Below are 14379 nucleotides of genomic sequence, written 5' to 3' on the forward strand. Positions count from 1 at the left end.
TTTAGTGCCCACCATCCATGCCCCACCCAAATGTCAAGGTCATCTTTCTAAAATGCAAATCTTCCTAGTTTCAACCAAAGGAAAACCCTTCGGTGCCCTCAAGTTTAAAGCTCTTGCACTCAAGTTTAAACCCTCGGCATGGGCTTATTAAGCCCCACAAGTTTTACCGTTGCCTCCCACTGTGGTGTCACACGGGGTCACTATCTCCCCTCTGTTCCACAAGCCTTGGACATCCTGGAATGCTCACAGTTCCCATTTCACTTCAAGGCCTTGGCACGTGCTGTTTTCTCTGCCCGGCAAACTAGTCTCATCTTTCACGTCTCAGCTTAGTCACCACTTCCTGACCTCCCCCTCTCAAGTTTCATGAACTGCCTTCCCATGAATTCCACAGTTCCCCTCTGCTTCCTCCCCTGGGCGGCCCACCCCCTCCTGTCACATGCCCCTGTACAGGCCAACCAAGCCTTCCCCAGCAGCACAGAATGTTGGAGCAGCACCCTCCATCAGGGGAAATGCAGTGCAGGCCACACGCGTAATTATGAATTTTCCAGTAGCCACAGTTTACAGAGTAAGAACTAAATAGATGAAATTTACTTTTCGGCAATTTATCTTAATAGTATATTTTAACTCCACATTTCAAAACTAGTGTTTTAGCATATAACTAAGTGTGAACACCATTAATATTTTATTTTCGTACTAAGATTTTGAAATCCGGTATATATTCTATCCTCCCAGCACATCTCTGTTTGAAGCAGCCCCATGGCATGTTAGTGGCCACCAGATTAGACGGTGCTGTTTTAGAGAATGCTTAATGCTAACTGGGACATTAATTCTGAGAACTAATCATAGGCACCCTTTGGAAGAAAAAGACTTCTAAGTCAAATATGTCTTGAAAACACTGACAAAGTGAAACAGTCTTTCTGCTTCAAGACCTCTGGAGTCTCCTCTATGCTAATGTGAGATGTGACACGGGCCAGAGAACATCCAGCGTTTCCCCAACTTATTTAACCTCAGAGCTCTATTTTCATAAAGCGTATCTGGGGATTAGTGTCCAGTGGAATGTTCTTTGGCAAATGTTGGTTTAGCCACTTCCTTAAACACAGTAGATCCCAGGATCCCCACAGGAAGAACTTGGGGTTCAGGAAGACCCCCCTCAAGTGCCTCAGCATCTGAAACCTGATTACTGAACTGACTAACCCTGGGAGGCCACATAGGTCAAGACCAGAATCAGCAAGTGAAAACTGCCACATAATTGAGCTCAAACGACAGACTGTATGCTCTCGTATGCGTGCGTTAGCATATTTAGATCTGTGTGGGAAATGCAATAGCCTCGTGAAATGGTGATTTCTCTGTCACTAGTGATCAAGGAGGGATTACGGCTGGAGTACAGTGTAGTTCAGTGGTTTTTCCCCAGGGTCTCTCATTTCTCTTTCCCAGAACTTAAAAAAAGAAGAAGAGGCTTGGCACCCGTAGCACAGTGGTTAAGGCGCCAGCCACATACACCGAGGGTGGCCAGTTCGAACCCAGCCCAGCCAGTAAACAACAACGACAACTGCAACAAAAAATAGCCAGGCGTTGTAGCAGGTGCCTGTAGTCCCAGCTACTTGGGAGGCTGAGGCAAGAGAATTGTTTAAGCCCAAGAGTTTGAGGTTGCTGTGAGCTGTGACATCCCAGCACTCTACCGAGGGGGACATGGTAAGACTCTGTCTTAGAAAAGAAAAAAAAAGAGGGGAAGAAGAAAAACACAGTGGACAGAAAACGTAAGTGTCAGAGGAATTGATCAGACATGTTCTAGGCCCTTTATTAAGAACACACTTGGGGGCCAGGCACAGTGGCTCATGCCTGTAATCCTAACACTCTAACAGCGGTTGTCAACCTATGGGTCACGACCCACAGGAACTGTATTAAAAGACCACGGCATTAGGAAGGTTGAGAAACACTGCAGGAGGACAAGTGGGTGGATCACTTGAGCTCAGGAATTTGAGACCAACCTGAGCAAGAGTTAGGCCCTGAGCCAGGGTTGGTGGCTCACACCTATAATCCTACCACTCTGGGAGGCTGAGGCCAGGATATTGCCTGAGTTCAGGAGTTCAAGACCAGCCTGAACAAGAGTGAGATCCTGTCTCTGCTAAAAATGAAAAAATAGGACGGCTGGCCCCATATACTAGAGGTAGCAGGTTCAAACCTGGCCCCGGCCAAAAACTGCAAAAAATAAATAAATAAAAATGAAAAAGTAGGTCTGGGCATAGTGGCTCTGGGAGGCCAAGGTGGGTAGATTGCCTGAGTTCATGAGTTCAGGACCAGCCTGAGCCAGAGCAAGACCTTGTCTCTAAAAATAGCTGGGTGTTGTGGTGGGCGCCTGTAGTCCCAGCTACTCAGGAGGCCGAGACAAGAGAATCACTTAAGCCCAAGAGTTTAAGGTTGCTATGAGCTGTGACATCACGGCACTCTGCCAAGGGTGACAGAGACTCACTGGAGACTCTGTCTCTACTAAAAGTAGAAAAACTAGCCAGGTGTTGTGGTGGGTACCTGTAGTCCCAACTACTCAGGAGGCCAAGGCAAGAAGAATTGCTTCAACTCAGGGATTTGAGGTTTCTGTGAGCTGTGATGATGCCACAGCACTCTAGCCAAGGCACAGAGTGGAAGATGTTTACAGCTAAAACCTCTTTGAGGCTGTACTTTCTTAGTTCAGTTCAGAGGACTCTTGATCCATTTTATATACAGTCAAAAATCTGGTCAATGATTTCCTTGTGGAGGACAAGAAAACATTCTGTTTCTTTTAAAACTGCTTTAATGGGACAAAACCAGGAAAGACCAACCTGTCCTGTTAGACGTCATCAGGACAGCAGTTACATGTACCCTTGGGGGAATGACAGGAAGAAATATGGTTTTTTGTTTAAGGATTTTGACAATCTTGTATCTATTGATGTATGTAATCAGTTGTAGAAATTCCTCAAGCTTCAATTTTTTTTTTTTTTTTTTTTTTTTTGTTTGAGACAGAGTCTCACTCACGTTGCCCTGGGGTTGGGTGCTGTGGCCTCATAGCTAACAGCAACCTCAAACTCTTGGGTTCAAGAGATCCTCTTGCCTCAGCCTCCCAAGTAGCTGGGACTACAGGTGCCCACCACAGTGCTCGGCTATTTTTTAGAGACAAGGTCTTGCTCTTGCTCCGGCTGGTCTTGAACTCCTGAGCTCAAGCAATCTGCCCTCCTCAGCCTACCAGAGTGCTGGGGTTACAGCATGAGCCACCATGCTTGGCCTCAGCTTCTCCCTTTTGATACGCACACTTTTCTGTATGTATATTACATTTTGATAAAAAAAATTTTAGAGATTGTTTTTATGATGATATATTACTTTATTACAATAAGAAAAAAAAAGTGTGACTATGATTAACCTAATCAAAATTATCAGGCAGGTCTGTGATGAGGGAGGGGGGAAGAAATTAACCATCAGCCAGTTGTTTTTTTCCTGTAGGGACTGAGCAGCATTTGTGCTGACTCCCAGGGCAGCTAAAGGTTAGCCACACTGTGGAGAGGCCCCTAGCCATCCAGACAGACAGCAGGTGGAATCAGATCAATCATCTTAGAGCCTGTAAATACCCATCTGTAGGATACCTGGAAGTACCTGGAAGCCGAGGCCTTAAAGGTTGGGTTCTGTGTCTCCATGCCAAGCAGGGGGCCGGGCATGAAGTAGGTATTCAACTCTCATCCCCTCCCTTCCTCATACCTGAATTCAGAGGTGGCAGTCCTGGAAGAGCCAAGGCCTGCTGTGAAAAGGGACCAGACTGCCCCATTTAGGACTGGCTAGGATCACAGAGGCTGGCAGAACTGGGCTGAGAATGGAAGGGGAAATGAAACCCCTGCAGAGCTCACATGTGTTCAAGCAACTACAAAGGAGCCACCTGTGGTCAGTTTTGAAGAGTAGATGGGGGAGAAAGGGGGTGCTTCAGAGAAGTGGGGGTGGTGGTGAGGAAGATGGGTTTCAGGTGCTGAAGATTGGGGGGTGGTAAAAAAAATAAATAAAACAGCAGCTAATAATAGACAACACACTATCCATCATGCAGAAGAAAGAAACCTGGGGCCGGCCAGGCACAGTGGCTCATGCCTGTAACCCCAGTACTTTGGGAGGCTGAAATGAGCTTGTTGGAGCTCTGGACCAGCCTGGGCAACATAGCAAGATCCTGTCTCTACAAAAAAATAAGAAAAATTAGCCAAATATGATGGTGCACACATCTAGTCCCAGCTTCAAAGGAGGCTGAAATGGGAGGATTGCCTGAGCCCAGGAGTTTGAGGTTGCAGTAAGCTCTGATCACACCACTGCACTCAGCCTGGGTGACAAAGCAGGAAAAAAAAAGAAAGAAAGAAACCTTCAAGTAGTTTCTGAAGCCCCTACAGAAACATGTTACCAAGCAGTTCTCTCATGTGTAAAAATGGGACAGTAATAGTTCCTTCCTCTGGGGGTTGTTAAGAGGGTAAAATCAGTCGATGCGTGAAAAACGTACAAATCTTGTAGTTGCTGTTAATAACAGCATCAACAACACAGTAGGAAGAAGTGTCTGCTTCTGAAAGGAGACCAGGTAGACTAACTTGGGAGCCAGCAACAACCAGAAACCTAGGCTCGGCGCCTGTGGCTTAAGGGGCTAAGGCGCCAGCCACATACACCTAAGGTGGCGGGTTCGTATCCCCAGCCCGGACCCGCCAAACAACAATGATGGCTGCAACCAAAAAATGGCCAGGCGTTGTGGCGGGCGCCTGTGGTCCCAGCTACTTGGGAGGCTGAGGCAGGAGACTCGCTTGAGCCCAGTAGTTGGAGGTTGCTGTGAGCGTGATGCCATGGCACTCCACCCAGGGGGATAGCTTGAGGCTCCGTCTCAAAAAAAAAAAAAAACAACCAGAAACCTAGAGGGGAAGGGAAAGAGAGATCACCCAGAGGGAAGTTTCTTAATCGAGGTTCTCCTGGCCTTCCTTGCAAAGTGCTATGTTGAAGTGTGTAAGTATTTTTTGGAGGGAGAGGGCCAGCACTCCCCATCAGCTTCTCAGTGGAGTCCATCTCTCTCTCTCACACACACATACACACACACAGATTTAGGAATCATCCATCTAAAGAAGTAAAGAGCCAAGAGAAGGAGGCAGATTAGACAGGAGTCCCACCATCATCCACGGATAGAATGAGCCACCTCCATGCATCTAAGGCATGGGGCTGGGGCTGGTGGTGAACAGGAAGGGAAGAGGCAGAGAGAGAGTTCACTGGAATGAAGACTTAGAGGACCAAGCCAGCTCACAGTGGGAGTGGAGTGGGGCCGAGCCTAACTATACCATGGCCCAAGAAGGCTCACAGAGGCTGTTGGGGGAGGCCGGGTGAGTAGATGGATGAGGGGCTGGCAGCTGAGGGTTTGGGAAATCTAAGATGAGGAGGGAGGGAATGAGAGAGACCTTGACTGCGTGTCTGGGGAACTGGAGGGACTGAGTGAAGAAATGCATTCTGTTTTCCTGGCGTGGTGGGAAAGCACTGTCACCCAGTGTATAGTTCTCCCCATCTGAAATACAGTAGAACCTCTATAAGTTGAACACTCGAGGGACTACAACAAACCAGTCAACATGCAGAGGTGGTCAACATAAAGAACTAGGCCTACTGTACATTAAGTACATGTGGTGCATGTCTGGTCTATGAAAATTAGGTCAACTTAAGGAGGCAGTCAGTGTAGGGAGGTGGTCGACTATGGAGGTTCTATTGTACTTCTGACTCTCTGGGTAAGGATTTGCAAGAAGGCAATCTGCCAGGGAAAGGGATTTAACTGTTGGCTCTGTAACTGTCTTAAACACTGTGGAGTGGAGTAAGACCGGCAGAGACTTTGCTATCAGACAATTATGGGTTTGTACCCTGCTTGGCCATTTCCATCATTCATTCATTCATCCATTCATGTAACAAATGTTTCTTAAGCACCTACTATGGGCCCAGGTCCTTCCAGGTCCTGGGAGAGATGGTCTCTGGGCTCGAAAGCCTTACATCAAGTGGGGGAAATAGATAGTGACAGTGCAGTATGACGTGTGCTCAGTCCAGGGCCATGCAGAGGTTGCTCTGGGGACAGAGAGGAAAAGCACCCATACTTCTTGAAGCCTGTCACCTTATCTGAATCATGTCATTCACCACAAGGAGTCTCCTGGCCTCTGCTTAACACGTTGCTTGTTGCAGCCTACAACGAATTGATGTATTGAACAAATGTTCATAGATCACCCTATGAGTGCCAGGCACTTCTGTGGATGGTAGAAATTTAGTGTTAAAATAAACAGATGAGAGCTGCTGCCTTCATCAAGATTAATCCTACTGGGGGGAAATGAATGATGAATAAGTGGAATATGTGGTAGGCTGAATGGTGACCAGTGCCTTGGAGACAAATAAAGCAGGGATGAAAGAGGGAAGAACAGACGGGAGGAGGTTGTAATTTTAAGCAGAGTAGTCAGGACAAGTCTCACTCAAAGGGAGCTATTTTAGGAAGGACCTGAAAGGGGAGAGGGACTAGGCCACAGAGATACCTGGGAGAAGGTTGTTCCAGGTAGAAAAATCCACAAAAGCAAAGGGCTGAGAGCAGTGTGTGTACAGAAACCAGGGTGGCTGGAAAGAGGTAATCGAGGTAGACAGCACCCACAGATGAGATCAAGGGGGGCTTTAGAGGAGGGCAGGCAGAGCAGGGCCTTGAGGGTCATCATGAGATTGGACTTTACCCTGCGTGAGATGGAAGCCACGGGAGAGTTTTGAGCAGAAGAGTGACAGGATCTCACATCTTAGAAGGATCCCTCTGTTTTAATGGATCACTTGTTCTGAGTCTATACTGTGGGGTGACAAGCACAGAGCACAGGACGCCAGAAAGGAGGCTCCTGCCTTCATCCAGCTGGAGATGATGGAGACATGGGCTAACGGGGAAGCAAAAGGAACAGTGAGAAATGTTTAACGTCTGGATTTTGAAGGGGGTGTCATTCATCTTTCATTTCCCCCCTACTATGATATAAGCTTGATGAAGGCAGCAATTCTCATGTGTTTATTTTAATGCTAAATTTCTACCATCCATAGAAGTGCTGGCCCACAAAGTGTGAGCAAGGATCATTTTTTGAATAAATGAATTAATTATGGGCTACAGTGAGCAACATGTGTTAAGCAGAGGCCAGGAGACTTCTTGTAGTGAATGACGTGATTTTTGAAGGGGGATTTGCTGACAAATTGGATATAGAGGGCAAGCAGGCAAAAGAAAGAGTCAAGGATAATTCAACGTTTTGGTCAGTGCCATTAAGTATAATGGGGAAGATTAAAGGAGAAACAGGTTTTGGAGGAAAAATAGAGAGAGGAAAGACAGAGGTGGGAAGATAAAGGCACATGGTGTTGAAGAAGCCTGATGGAAATCCCAAAGGGGATGTTGGGTAGGCAGCTGAATGTACAAGTTGGAGGCCTGGAGGGTAGGTCTTGATTGCAGACATAAACTTGGAACTTCTCAATATATAACTGGTGTTTAAAGCTACAAGGGGATTTCAGATTTTCTTAATCTCATACACGTTTAATTTGGAGGTTCCCAGGCTAGACTTGGACATTCCATAAGGATTTATGGACATTCCATAAGGATTTTCCCAGTGTTCTGTCTTCCACTTCTGAACACAAATGCTTACCAGGAAGGGAAAAGTCCACAGAAGAATAAAATCAATTTAAAATAGACTGTGGCTGGGCGTAGTGGCTACGCCTGTAATCTGTAATTCCAGCACTTTGGAAGTCTAAGGCGGGAAGGTCATAAAGCCCAGAAGTTTGACCTCTGTGAGCTGTGATCCCACCACGGCACTCTACGCTGAGGAAGAGAATGAAACCCTATCTCTAAAATTAAAATAAAATAATAAAATAAAATAAAATAAAGATTGTGTTGTTTTTTCCCCCCAAATAGGAGGAGAGCCAAGTTCTAGGTCAGCAGGAAGGTTTGAAGTCTTCAGTGCTATCTTTCTCCCATCAAACCCTTGAGGCTGGGCTCCCACAGAAGTCTTCCCAGCTTCCTGGCCCTGACAGCTCTCTCACCAGGTCCCAGAACACTGTATCGGAACTGATGGTTTACTTGTCTATTCTCTCTACTGGACAGTGGCCTCCTCTAGGCGGAGGCTGTGCTAGCAGGGCCTGGCAGTAAACTGGCGTCAGAGAATGTTAGTGGAACTTATGTGCCTTGTAGAATCTGATAAAGAACATCCACCTTCCTGGGTCCTAAGGGTCTTTTCCAGCTCCACTACAGAGCTGGTATGTATGTTACCCCGCTCTGTCACCCACAGCTGATCCTGAAAATGTAGAGACAGACCCTGCAGGCCTGGCCTCTGTCCTTTTGGAGAAGAATATCCTCAGGGGCCTGAATGAGCCATCTAGAAAAACTAGTTCTCTGATTCAATCCTCAAGTGAGTTCCAGTGGGAAAGAGCCCAGAACCCTGGAGGTGAGGTTGGAAGCCGCTTGTAGCTGCTTAGGCAAAGAAGGTATCTGAAGGGACCTGCCTCCTTATCTGACCCAGAATTCCTGGCACATCAACCGTGCTAGAACTTTGTCAGGGGGGCTGAGATGATCCTGATGGCCCTGAACTAGATCAGCAGACCCTCTGATGAGTGTGTCTTGCTCCTCATCAAACAAGCAAACAAAAACCCTCTCCTAAGCCCAGGCTACTCCTGTTTCTGCAGTACATTCCTCCTCCTGTTTATAGCTGACATCTTGAACAACTTGTCCAAACCTGCCGTCTCTGCTTCCTCACCTTCTATTCACTTCCTAACGCAGGCCCACCCCAACAACAAGGTTGTCCTTTCAGGTCCTCCCAAGTGACCTCATCTAGTCTAATTACTTCAGGTCCCACTGTGACGCTGACAACTTCCAGTTCCTCTCCTAAGCTCCCAGCCCATGACTCTGCCTGCCTGCTACACATCTTGACTCAGCTCACCCACAAACACTTTGCACCCAACATGGACAGAGCTGAAATCATCACCGTCCCTTCAAACCAGGCTACCCCAACTGTTCCCTTTGTGAATGCATTTTCACCTTCATTTTAGACCCTTCCCGCTTCCTTTCCCTGATATATAATCAATCACCAATACATCAACCTTCTGTCACGAATATCCCTCCAAACTTATTTATTTCTTTCCAGGCTGTGGCTTTTTGGTTGATCAGAGCCATCATCATCGCTTTTGCCCAGATGGTAACAATGACTTCTTAACTGTGGCCTAACAAACCTCTGGTCTTGACTACTCCAAATCCATTTTTTATGCTGTAACATTTTCTAAAATGCATATTAATCATGTCCCTTCATTTGTTTAAAACTCTCCAGTGGCTCTCCAGTGCTCTGAGGACAAACTGCTAACTCCTTAACTCAGTTCAAGAGACCCTGCATGATCTGGACCTTGCTTACCCCTGCAGCCACACTTCTCACTACTCCTCTTCATCCTCCGCCCTTATTCACACTAAATCACCAATAGTTCCTCGAATAAAGCATACTCTTCCCAGTTTCCAAACCCTTCCCATCTGGTCTCCTGGCCTCTAGTGCTCACTTCTCTCACTTGCCTTCTCTAGCTTCCCGCCTTCACCTCACTGCCTTCTGTTTCCATTTTCAAGCCTAAGTTGAAATTGTCATTTCCACCAGGAAGACTTCCTGAATTCTCAACTGCAGATGGCACTTCTGCTAAAGAGGTCCTACAGCAAACACACTGTACTTTAAGTCTAAGCGGCAATTACTTGTTGCTTTGTCTGTCTCACCTACCAGGTCTGAGGTCCTTGACAGGAGGGACCTTGTCTTTCCAGTTCACAGCTAAATTCCTTGGACCAGGCATCATACCCAGCCCACAGCTAGGGGTGTGTGTGTGTGTGTGTGTGTGAGAGAGAGAGAGAGAGAGAGAGAGAGAGAGAGATGCATGGAAGCTGGCAAAGGGGCAGGATACAATGAGAGTCCAGGGGAAAAGGACAGATAATGACAGAGAGAGATAGGTCTTGGGAAGATTCCATGGAGATGTGGAATTCAGGATCCAGGGTTACCTTAAGAGGCTCCATGTTTTACAGCCTGAGTGACTGGGAGAGATAGAACTCTTCACTGACCAGGGACCCTAGAAGGGAAGGGCAGCTTTGGGAGAAAGCTGAACTAGGACCAGGGGGCCAGTAGGGGTCATAAATCAGGCACCTGCAATAGGCCTATGGCATGTTTACATATGTCTGTTGCTCTACAAAGAAGTCAAACCTAGGAGAGGCGACCTACAGAAGTCAATACAGAATCAATACAGAATACAGCTAAGAGGGAGGTGTGTCTAGAGAAGAGAACGTTGATAATGGAACTTTGGGGAATACTTAAATTGTGTTGGGAGAAGAGAAGGAGGCAGAGAAATGGATTTTGAGAAGCAGAAGGAAACCCCTGCAGGGGGATTAACAGTCATGGGGTAAACTGCACAGGGCCCAAATAAGGTGCTCATCCATGGCCTTGAGTGCTGCAGGAAGTGGGAGGAGAATTAGTGATTTCTAACCAGTGTGCCACCGCATAGTGGTGTGCTGTGAAAAACTTTAGAGATCATTAATTAAATTAGTTTTGGAAAAAATTCCAAGCATAGTAAATATATTCTTTTTCTTTTTTTCTTTTCTTTTTTTTTTTTTTTGAGACAGAGCCTCAAGCTGTCCCCCTGGGTAGAGTGCCATGGCATTACAGCTCACAGCAACCTCCAACTCCTGGGCTCAAGTGAGTCTCTTGTCTCTGCCTCCCAAGTAGCTGGGACCACAGGCGCCCGCCACAACGCCCGGCTATTTTTTGGTTGCAGCCGTCATTGTTGTTTGGCGGGTCCGGGCTGGGGATTCGAACCTGCCACCTTAGGTGTACATGGCTGGCGCCTTAGCCGGTTGAGCCATAGGAGCCGAGCCTCTTTTTTTCTTTAGATCAACATACATTAAGTGTCCCGGGCAGTGCCTGTGGCTCAAGGAGTAGGGCACCGGCCCCATATGCTGGAGGTGGCCAGTTCAAACCCAGCCCTGGCCAAAAACAGCAAAAAAAAAAAAAAATTAAGTGTCCCACGGAAGTTTAACTACAGGTTCAAGTGTGCCATGAGACAAAAAAAAAGGTTGAAAAATACCGATGTAGAAACAAGGAAGCCCCTGAGAATGAAAGCCAGATCAACAGGGTTTAAGGTACGGGAAATAAAGCAAAAAAGGCAGCAAGTGTAGACTGTCTTTTCCAAATATTTCAAACAGGGATGAGGAGAACAAGGGACCTAAAGACAATGCAAAAGGTAGGATAGGGGTTCCCAGACTGGGCTCCATTGTCAGACTGCTTGGGTTCAAATCAGAGCCCCACTGCTAAATAGCTCTGTGACTTTGGGCAAGATAACCTGTCCTAAGCCTCCACTTCCTTGTCTATAAAATGGTGAAACTAGCAATACCTGTTTCCTATGGTTACTGTAATGATTCAATGAGATAGTGTATGTGAGCCACTTAGCACTGCACAAAGCACAGGGGGAGTAATCAGTTAACGTAAGATATTGTTTTTAACAAGGTCAAGGAGGGAAACAGAGGCTCCTGCCATGCAGGAGCGAGAGAAGATGCTGGAGCAAGCCTTGCTCCTGGGAGGTGAGGGGAAGGGACTGAAGACTTGGAGGGCTTGTTGGGAGGCGGGACCGGGAGGTAGATTTGTTTCAAAACTGGGTCTTGGCTAAGCAGTCATCAGCTGAGTGAAGCAGCCACTTCTGTTCCATTTTCTGGGGGAATCATGCTGTGTCATCTTGGGGTTTCTCTCCTAGAATCTTCTGGTATTTCCTGGAGCCCTGGTTTCTGCCCTTTGGCCTCCCACTGCCCGCTGATTCTCCAACTAGAGGCAGGTGGATCTGAGCAGCAGCAGGACAACCCAGCAGCACCCACCATGACAGGGAGATTCAGCTGCTTCACAACTTCTCCTTGGGCTGTATCCTGGACCTAGCTGTGCCCAAATCCTGCTGTGCCCTTCACCGTCATTCCTCACAGCCTGCCATGGTTAATGATGCTTCTGAAACATGTGCAGTGGTCTCCAGGGGCCTCTTAGCTGATCTGTCTTCAGGGTCAGTGACACCAAACTGCGCCCACGCTGCTACCCATGGTACCTGTCCTACCCCATCATAGCTCCCCCTAAGATAGCTCCACTGTCACTAGGAGGACAGTGGAGCCCTTTCCAGCCTCATTCTATGGTGCGTCTTCATATTTGCCCTCTGCTTCTTCCTGATCACACTCACGGTTTTGCACATTTTGCTTCTCTTCCTGCAATATCTTTCCTTCTCTTCCACAGGCCAGCCTCCCCTCCCCCCACCCCAATCTTTCAAGAATAGCATCCAACTAGAAACAGCATCCCCTCCTCACTACCACTACTGGGAAGTCAGGTGTGTTCCCTCACTCCAGAGTTCCCATAGCAACTAGTGGCCGGCCACCTCTTCCCTGTTGTTGCTTGTACCTTAGAATAAATGTTGGGGAATAAGTTTGTCTTGTTGTCAGACTAAGAACTCCTCCAGAATGAGAATCAGGCCTCATTAATGTCTATATCCCTAAGGTGTAGCACAGGACCGATCTACCTCATAGTATCTATCACACCCTCATTCCTCAGGGAATACTGGCTGAATGAATGAATGTCCTCATCACAGAAAGGATGTTGCTGGCAAGAAGACTTGCCCTGAGCCACAGGGCCGGGATCCTACATCCTTGTTGCCTGACTGCCTCTCATTCTATAATTCAAAGGTTGCCACCTTTCCCGTTGGTTCGGTCCTTTTTATTCCACAAATTGCAACCTCTGCTGAGGGCTGTTTTCATTACCAGCCGGGAAGTGTTTTTGGTTGTTACTGAGATCACCACCCTGAATCTCTTTTCTGAAACGCCAAGCAGGTTCTTTTCTGAGGGTGTCCAAATCTTAAAAGGGTGGCAGACCCTTAGACATGGGCCAGGAGAGCTGCTAGAAGACGCCACTGTCAAAGAATTGGCAAAGTTGAGAACAAGAGCAGAATCTTGAGGGTCAAAACGTCAGGAGGGGTGTTCAGGGGCCATGACACAGGGACCCAGAGAGGGGGCCAAAAGGATAACGGAGGCCTGGCAAGGGCCCAGGAATCAAGTATAGACTTGGACCAAGCCATTAGAGTATAATTAAGCAAGGGGGGGGGGATTTATTTAAAGGCATCAGAATAGGAAAGCAACAGGGCTTCAGGAGAAAGTAGGAACCAGGGTCTTGAACTTCCCCTGTCTTCTATCTTTTATCTTTTATCTCTTCTCCTTTGCTCCCCTGCCCTATCCTCATACTTTCTCTGGCCCTCCAGACAGAAATCACCCCAGGAGCAGCTCTCTAATCTACATACTATAGAGTTATTCACAAGAAGAGAAGAGAGACCAAACCTCACTCTTCTCAGCTCTGGAGGCTCAACCAGGTTATCTGAATGACTCAGCTTGGGTCAAGTGCCAACCCTGGTCCAAACAACTGCAGCCAGAGGTTCAGCAGCACCCTGGCACATTTGCGTACCTTTTTTGCGGGTAGTGGGGACAGAGTCTCAAGCTGTGGCCCTGGGTAGAGTGCCATGGCATCACAGCTCATAGCAACCTCAAATTCTTGGGCTTAAGCGATTCTCTTGCCTCAGCCTCGCAAGTAGCTGGGATGACAGGCACCCACCACAACGCCTAGCTATTTTGTTGTTGTAGTTGTCACTGTTGTTTGGCAGGCCTGGGCTGGATTCAAACCGGTCACCTCTGGTGTAGGTGGCTGGCACCCTAGCCACTGAGCTACAGGTGCCAAGTCACACTTTTGTGTACCTGGTTACTCCATAACATTACAGTCTGGGGAAAGAGTACAGATGGACAGGTCCCTGAAAAGCGGGTGTTGTTCATACAACCCTAACAAGAGTTAGGCCAAGTTAAGGACAAGCCCATGAGAGTCAGAAGCAAATGAATAAGAACTAGATGCTGGACAACCACCCAGATCAACAGTTTCAAAGTCTAGTCATTTCAAAAGGCTGAAGTCTCATCACTTTTGGCCTTTTGGCTAAGATCGTGTGTGGGTTCTTATCAGCTTAATTTCAGATATACCCTCTAGCTGAGGACGATATAGTAAATGAATTTGGGGAGCAGGAAGATGGAAGAGGAACTTGCTCTGTCCACTCCACACATCAACCTAGTATTGCAGTACCTCTAGTAATGGTGCCCTACTCTCCTCCCTCTCACCCCTGCAAAAAGCTAGGGTTTCACAAGGTAGTCTGAAAAAAGGGTTTTGGGCTTACACACATTTTGGACACACTGCACGCCATGTCCCTCTTTTCAAGAGTCATGTAAGGCTCGGCGCCTATAGCTCAACCGGCTAAGGCGCCAGCCACGTACACCTAAGGTGGCGGGTTCGAATCCCCAGCCCGGACCCG

General features: G+C 47.4%; 1 non-coding gene across 1 annotated transcript; it reads left to right on the forward strand.

The window, feature by feature from the left end:
- The first annotated feature begins 13990 nt into the window (after positions 1 to 13990).
- Positions 13991 to 14175, forward strand: LOC111724480. Its single transcript, XR_002772777.1, has one exon. It is a non-coding gene; the product is annotated as a U2 spliceosomal RNA (small nuclear RNA).
- Positions 14176 to 14379: the final 204 nt, after the last annotated feature.

This window comes from Otolemur garnettii, unplaced genomic scaffold (assembly GCF_000181295.1).
Source record: "Otolemur garnettii isolate 467f Iridium unplaced genomic scaffold, OtoGar3 scaffold00023, whole genome shotgun sequence".
NCBI lineage: Eukaryota > Metazoa > Chordata > Mammalia > Primates > Galagidae > Otolemur > Otolemur garnettii.